Consider the following 8,595-nt stretch of genomic DNA (forward strand, 5'->3'; position numbering starts at 1 on the left):
AATCTGCTCTCTGCATTCTGTAAGGTGCAGGGAATAATACTACAGATAGGTGGATCTCTTGACCTAAGGATACAGAATCTGGAGTCCAGGACTTCTTGGGGATAAAAAGTAGAGGGAGGAAGGAAAGAGGTCTCTTTCCTTCAAATTGATTTTTAATTTCCATCCCCTCACATGAGCAAGAATAAAACCTTAATTTAAAGCAATATCTAGAAGTTCCATTTAAAATAATTGTAGAGAATATAAAATAGTTGTTATATCCCAGTTGTAGATCTCAAAATTTTATCTTAATCAGAAAGAGCAGTCACAGATATTTTTGGCTTAAAATAAGAGGGAATCACAATCAGCATCTGGGGTGTCTAAAGCAGGACTTGAACCCTGGTCATCTATGACTTCCAAGGTCCATTTCTACAATGGGATTCTATGGCTTGAAAGTAGCTTTCTCCCATTTTCCAATGGCTGGTGAGAAATAACAATCACTTAATTTAAGCTACTTCTCATTCGTAGGGTTCTTTTTTTATTTTCCCCCTTGAATTTTAGGATGACCACAGATTCATCATTAAGGAATTAGAAGTATGGACCAAATAAGTCCCTGAAAGGGTGAAGGACCAATATCCTCTTTCTGTGAGGAAAGTTGGGAAACACCTTTAGGTGTCAATAATTCACTGTAGCTCCTTGGAGGAAAGATAGTGTCTCAAGTGTCTGTGTTTAGGTGCTTAATACCTGGTTCTCCTTGATATCCCTTGACTGGGCTACAGACTTATAGACATCAATAACTTTGGAAAAGATCCCCCAAATGAGGGAAAGGATGTAATGCCTCTGGTTAAGAGCTAAACTTTATCTCAGTTGCTTAAAGAAGGGTTATTCTTATTTGCTTCCTGTTTTTTTCCTTCTATTTTTGTTTTAATTTTTTAACATGTACAATCATTTTAACACATTTCCATATTGGGGAAAAATCAGAACAAATGGGGAAAATCACAAGAGAGGGGGAAAAAACCCAAAAAAACAAAAGGTGAAAATAGGATGCTTCAATTCACATTCAGTCTCCACAATTCTTTGGGGATGCAAATGATATTTCTCATCCCAAGTCTATTGGAGTTATCTTGGATCATCACATTGCTGAGAAGAGCTAAGTCTATTATGGCTGATTACCACACAATCCTGCTGTTACTATGCGGTATTCTCTTGGTTCTGTGCATTTCACTCATTCTCTGTTCATGTAAGTCAGTGGTTATTCTTATCCTTGTGTTTGAGGAGATTTGTGAGATAAAAGAAGAATGTAAGTTCTTCCTGTTTGATTGGAAGGAAAAATGCCATCAATAAATATTGTATCATGGAACAGGAGACTTGGAACCTTTTCAGTGAAATAGTCCCAAAACTCTGGACCAATCCAGTTTCTTGCCTTGTGGAACTTACAGTTTGAGAGTGCTTATGCCACATATAGCTAAAAGATGAGAAAAAAAGACAACTATAATCATATTGTTGGGCAAGCAAACCTGTTGCAAGTCTTTTCCCCTGCTGCTTTCTATTGTGGATCTCAATTAGAAAAGGACATCATGTATGAAGTGATTTTTTTCTTTTTCTTTTTTCTTTTTTTAAAGCACTGCATATATTTTCACCCTTAAGCAATCCAATTATGAATCCAATTATGTTGAGTTGGTTACTCACTCAACAAACACTTATTAAACACTTAGGTAAGGTGTAAAGGAGATTTAAAGGTGAAAATTCATCCCATCACAGCACTTTGCATCCTAGCAAGACAGAGGAGATGTCTTACTGTGTGCATAGTATGAGAAAGGTACAATCAGAATTGTTTGGATACTTTATGTCAGGAATAAATTTCCTGAAGTTTATATTAGGATAGGGAGACAAGGCAATACTTCACAGAGTAGGTGGAATATGAGTGAGGTGTTGGAGAATTGAGAGAATTTCATAGCTAGGAAATATCCCATCTAGGGTAGATAGAGAGAAAAGAACTAGTTTAGGAACCTTTAATGTTTAGAAGTTTTAAAATGTGTTTTTTTTCTGAGTATTTTATTTTAGCCCTGGTTATAATGAAAAGATCATAGATCTAGAGTTAGGAAAATAAACAAACAAATCTCAGAGGCCTTCTAGTCCATCTGCTAATTTTACAAAGAGAAAATTACAAACAGGTCAAGGAGATTATAACTTGTCTAACATCCCAAGATGGTATCAGAGGCAAGATTTGAATCCAGGTCTTCTGACTTCAGGACTCCAGTGTTGCTCTCTTCTCTGTCAATCCTTACAAGAAGGATAAAAGAAAGGCTTTCCCTTCTCTTTATATAGGCATTCAGGATAGCTCTTTGGGAAATTCTAAATTGGTCTTTTTCTTGTTCTGAAAAAAACAAACAAAAATCCTCATAGTAAAAAAGGTAAAAAGACAGAAGTAAACAGTATAAGACAGCTAGGAGCTTTGCAAATACAGGGATCTCTCTACCCCTCCCCCCCACCAAAAAAGCTCAACAACCATCTCCTAGAGTTCTATATTGACAAGGCTAAGAATGTCTAATCATTCTTTAGCACCTTTTTTTTTTTTCTTTCTGATTTTGCAGAGTTATGAGAGCTGCAGAAAACTTGGCTCGGGATGGCCCCAATGTCCTTTCCCCACCCAAAGAAACTCCAGAAATCATCAAATTCCTCAAACAAATGGTTGGTGGATTCTCCAGCCTCTTGTGGGCAGGAGCTGTCCTGTGTTTCATCGCATACCTGATAGAGTTTTCAAAGGATAAGTCTGCTTCCTTGGACAATGTAAGTGCCTAAAAAGCTTCTTGAAATGGTTTTGTGATTGGTAGTTGTCATAGAAAAGATACCAGAGGCTAAAGGTTCTCATGGCCAGAGCCTTGGATTGTCAGAGAAGTGGAATTCAATATTGATTCTGCCAAGGAATCACTCTTGAGTTGGGGTCCAGTTGCTAGACTTCTCCAGGCTGTGGTTTCTACTTATATAAGATAGGAGGTAGAGATGGAGCTGTAATGATGGCTGCTGTTTCTGTGCCACACAGATGAAACAGGAAAGCATCATGAGTTGCTAAGGAACAGAAGTTCCATATCCCTGAACTCTAATCTCATCCTCTCAAGTCCAGCTTCCTCTTTTCTTAGTTTAGCAAGTGAAGCATTTAGGGAAACCTTTAGGAGATTCATAGGACCTGCCAACCATAATGTATGAATGAAATGATCCCCCACTGACCTATATGGGAAAACTTTGGGCACCTAAGTTGTGTTATGATAGATTTTCACTCTAGGCACCTGGTTTATTGTGAGTACAGATTTTCTGACATAGTTCCCCTTTCCTATTTTTGAAGGTCTATTTAGGTGGTGTGCTTATTGTGGTAGTCATCCTCACTGGGATGTTTGCTTATTACCAAGAAGCAAAAAGTACCAATATCATTGCCAGCTTCACTAAAATGATTCCTCTGGTAAATAGCTCAAAACTCCCTTAACCTATGTTATGGAAAACACCACTTAATTGCTGCTTTTAAATCTTCACCTGGTTCTGCCTGCTTTGTTCTTCATTCACTCATTAAGTGCCACCTAAGAAGTTCAACTTTTAATGAGATTTACTAGGTCAGAGAGAGACCATATCCACCTAAAAGAATGAGTCTATAGTCATTCTGTCCCCTTTCTCTCCCCAACTCTTTGCCTGCATTTGTTGATGTTGTTACCAGGAGGCTGGCAAAATGGCTTAATCTTCATATTGCATAGAATAGTCTTCCAATGGCAAGTTTCCTATATTATGTTTGAAACTGACCAATTTCTTCCACAATGGCCAAAGAAACTGCCAACCTTAATTGGAGATAGGGAAAGGAAATGTGCTCATTTTTTTGCTTAAAAAAGTGAAGAATTTAGCTGATCATTGTTACAATTATGACTTCTAGAAAGACAGCATAGCATCCTGCTGGACTTGGAGTCAGGAAGACTGGGCTACCTCGTATCCTCCCTAAATGCATTATCACAGGGCAGTCACTTACCTTTCTCTGAGCCTCTGTGTTTTCAGCTATATGATGTGAGAGATTGGCCTTGTTGGCCCTTAACTGTAGAACTGTAAAGTTCCTTTAAGGTTTTCACTCTAAGATCCTGGATTTTGACCTATATCTTTATGTTATGGTCCTGATCATATCTCAATTGTAATCCTTCTCTGGGAGGAGGGTTCTTTTCTGTATAATCCTTTTCTCTGTGAGCAGGTTTCTTGGGAGGCTTCTGGAGCCTCCAGCCAGAGCAAAGGTAGAGTCTCTAATCCTCTTCTTCCTGAATCCTGGCTCTGAATCTCCTTGAGCTTCCCTGAAGTTCTCCAGGGAAGTCTTGTTCTTATCCCAATCTAGACTCTCTTCTTCCAGACAGCCGGCCAAACAGGAGGCAGCCTTGGTGGCTCCTTAAATCCTCCCAGAGAATGGGCTTGTGGATATTCCAAAGGTGTAAACTCCTTTAAAGGTGTGAACTAAAGGTGTGAATTCTGAGCTAGAGAATTGTTAAGTACCAATTTAGCACTTAGTAAGAACCTAACACCTTTACTGTTCAATATAACATTCTTCCTAGATTTCTATGGCTAACATCAATTCCTGCACTCAGCTATTGTTATAATACTATTGTTTTCTCTATGAAGTCTGCAATCCATCCCAAATCTTTAACAATAGTTTCTACTCTCCTGTGCCTTTCAGGGGAGTAGGTTGAATTTTGGACTTGGAGCCAAGAAAACCTGAGTTCAGATCCTATTTCATACAGTAGCTTGTGATCCTGGACACTCCCTTAATCTCTTTTAGGCTCAGTTTCCTCATCTGGAAAAAAGGAAACAATAGTTATCACTACCTCTTAGGGTTGTTGTGAGAATCAAATGAGATAGTGTGCATTAAACACTTTGTAGATCTTAAAGCATTATCTAAATGCTCCTTAAAAGTCTTGCTACAGCTTTAGCTGCAGTTTCCTCCTATATTGAACATCCAGATCAAGGGTAAATGAGAAAGATGCCATGTCAAGGTCTGAAGTTTGTTTTTCATTTTAATTTCTCAAAAATTTTTTGCTCTTAGAGATGGAGATCCTTGCGGCCTTCTGGTGACAACATCAATATCTGTAGGCAGAGTTGAAAAGAAAAAGGGGACAGAGTAAGTATAGACTCATTCTTTTACCATAATTATACCAGTGCAAATGATCATTAATGACCAGTGTGCAGATCCTTACACAGGTGGGAAGAAACAGAGGGAAAATTACCAGTGTTGGGACTATGGTCCAGTCTTGTAATGTTCAGATTAGCTCTCTGGGTTCCCCACTATTTGTGGCCTTCTCCACTCTCCGCTCCCTCCTCTAACTCCCTAATCATAAATAATCTCATAAAACTCTACAAAGGCTATCAGAAATAGGTTTCAGATTCTCCCATGTGAATTGATTCTGGATTCTCTATGCTGATGGAACAGAAGCAATGACAGAGAATTTTTTCTGCAATCTTGGAATATATTATGGGATAATTTTGACAGCAAAAAATAAGGATAATAACAGTACTTACTTCTCAGAGTTATTGTGAGCTTAAAATGAGATAATATATGTAAAATGGTTTGAAGACCTCAGAGTGCTAGCTATTAATAAAATTTATTTTTATTAATTGAAAAAAATCAATTTCAAGTTTAAAAAAATTAAAAAGCCTATAAAATATGATTCTTATCATCAGCTGATAGGCTTTATTTATTTGCTTTTGTATAGTCTTGAAAAAATGGGGAATTATTTGGTGGCCTGACATATGAGTCTAGCCTGCTAATGAGTTGATCAATCCACAATAATTCCCAAATATTTATGAAATATCCTATCCATGCAATATATTGATTTGGAAAACTAGGAGGAATTCAAATATCCAATTGGGGAAATTAGTTGCATGCACATAAAAAATAAACTATGAGAATGTCAGACACATCCATCCTTAAAGAGTATTTCCCTAAATCAGAATCGTTTCGGCTCATCACATTTCTCTAGGTGGCCTCTAATTTTTACTTTACAGATGAGTAAAATGAGCTCTAGGTAGGGGAGACAAAACTAGAACATTGATCCTCTGGTCCTCAGTTTTCTATTCTTTCCAATAAATGGAGGAGGCAAATTCTCCAGAAAAAAAAGCCTGGAGCCTTGATTTTAATTTTTTCCTATCATTTCTCTGTAGGCTTGACCCTCCTACTTAGCTGGAACTTTAGGCAGGTGTGTTCACTTAAGAGCTACTGCTTCTTGGCTGTCTGGCTGCCATTGAAGACGTGAATCCCAAGACCCCTGCATATGTTTTAAAGGGCAAGGTGTTTGCCTGCAGGCAGCATGTCTTCTGGAAACTGCTTAAGGTTTTAGGTGTCTTGGAGATTTCCTTGGCTTGCTTTGTGGCAAGTTCACCCACACTGACCCCTCTCCTCACAAGGAGTTCTTTCTATCCCCAGAGTAAAGTCTGCATGTCACTTGCCTGGCAAAGCACCTAAACTCACTCAAAGGCTATAATTCAATAATAAAATGAACTGAGTCCATGACCTGGCCATTCAAAATGCATGTTAAATTAGGGTCCTCCTATCCACTCCTCCCCAAGTCTGATCTTATTTTCTTTAGCTAAATTTCAATCCAACTCCTCCTCTGGGTAAGTCCCAGCTTCCAGGAATCCAGCTGGATGTATATAGCTAGGCAGATTAAGTTATTTTTGAAATCATCTTGAAGTTATTATTGTTATTAAAGTCTTTGCTTATTGAAAGAAATTTTGGAGATTTGGGCCCCAGGAGCATCCACCAGACATCTAACAGAGTCTCTGCTTGGTTTTGCCTCCCAGATAAGTCCTGGATATGTTCATCCCCTAAAATTTCATCATTATGGAAGTTGATCCAGCTTTGAAACTCAACTTCTCTCAACTTCTCAGCTGCTTCTCCTCTCTGATTGTAGATTTGGGAGGTAGAGCAATGAATTCCTTTGGAAGCCTTTCTTTATAGAAGGCTCAGAACTTTCCAGCTAAATTCTTTTTTTCCACCAGCTATTGTGTTTGGTATCAACTCCATGAATGACCCTTTGGTACTTTACTTTTTAGGTTCATTTTGTATATTGTCTTTCCTTATTGTAGGAAATTTCCTTATTGTATTGTAATGTTGTAAAATCCTTGAGGATAAGGACAGTCATTCTTTTTCTTATTTGTACCCTCAGCACTTGGTATAGTACATTAATTCTCTCTCTCTCTCTCTCTCTCTCTCTCTCTCTCTCTCTCTCTCTCTCTCTCTCTCTCTCTCTCTCTCTCTCTTTTTCTTTCCTGAGGCTGGGGTTAAGTGACTTGCTGGGGTTAAGTGACTTGCCGAGAATCACACAGCTAGGAAGTGTTAAGTGTCTGAGACCAGATTTGAACTCGGGTCCTCCTGAATTCAGGGCTGGCGCTCTGTCCACTGCACCACATAGCTGCCCCCTACATTAATTCTCAACAAGTGTTTATTGACTATTGCTTAGCTACCCTTTGTGATGTATCATTAAAGGAGTTATGTGACATGTAGGAGTCTGATATCATAGGATAAAGAAGTGGAAAAGACCACAGAGATGATCTAGAACAACTTTTTCTTTTTAAAGATAAGTACATTGAGACTTAAAGGGGGGAAATTACTACCTAAGATCACATTAGTAAATAGCAGGACTGTAATATAAACCAGGCCTTATAACTCCACGTCCAGGCTTTACTTCCCCCAATGTTACATCTCCCCACTTATGCTCCCATAGATTCCAAGAGCCTTTATATACTACATTAAAAAAATCTCTAAGGAAGCAGTTTCCACAACCTGCCCTGGTCATACATCCCAGTATCTTATAATCTTTATACCCTAAATCTTCCTGTTCTCTAATTATTTCTATAATACATGCCCATTCTCAGTATGAACTGAGAAGGTTGCTCCTTGTCCCTTCTTGAACAGGGACATTTTTCTTTTCTTTTCTTTCTTTTTTTTTAAAAATAGTTTTTATTTACCAGATATATGCATGGGTGATTTTACAACATTGACAATTGCCAAACCTTTTGTTCTAATTTTTCCCCTCCTTCCCCCCCCCTCCCCCGCCATGGGTGGTTGATCAATACATGCTAAATATATTAAAGTATAAATTAAATACAATATATGTACACATGTCCAAACAGTTGTATTGCTGTACAAAAAGACTTGGACTTTGAAACAATGTACAATTTAGCCTGTGAAGGAAATCCAAAATGCAGGCGGACAAAAATAGAGGGATTGGGAATTCTATGTAGTGCTTCATAGTCATCTCCCAGAGTTCTTTCGCTGGGTGTAGCTGGTTCAGTTCATTACTGCTCTGTTGGAGCTGATTTGGTTCATCTCATTGTTGAAAATGCCACATCCATCAGAATTGATCCTCATATAGTATTGTTGTTGAAGTATATAATGACCTCCTGGTCCTGCTCATTTCACTCAGCATCAGTTCATGTAAGTCTCTCCAGGCCTTTCTGAAATCATCCTGTTGGTCATTTCTTACAGAACAATAATATTCCATAACATTCATATACCACCATTTATTCAGCCATTCTCCAATTGATGATCAGGGAAATTTTTCATAAAGAACCCCCTCCCTATTTCCTTTTACAATGACCCTT

This window comes from Sminthopsis crassicaudata, chromosome 3, assembly GCF_048593235.1.
Source record: "Sminthopsis crassicaudata isolate SCR6 chromosome 3, ASM4859323v1, whole genome shotgun sequence".
NCBI classification, from domain to species: Eukaryota; Metazoa; Chordata; class Mammalia; order Dasyuromorphia; family Dasyuridae; genus Sminthopsis; species Sminthopsis crassicaudata.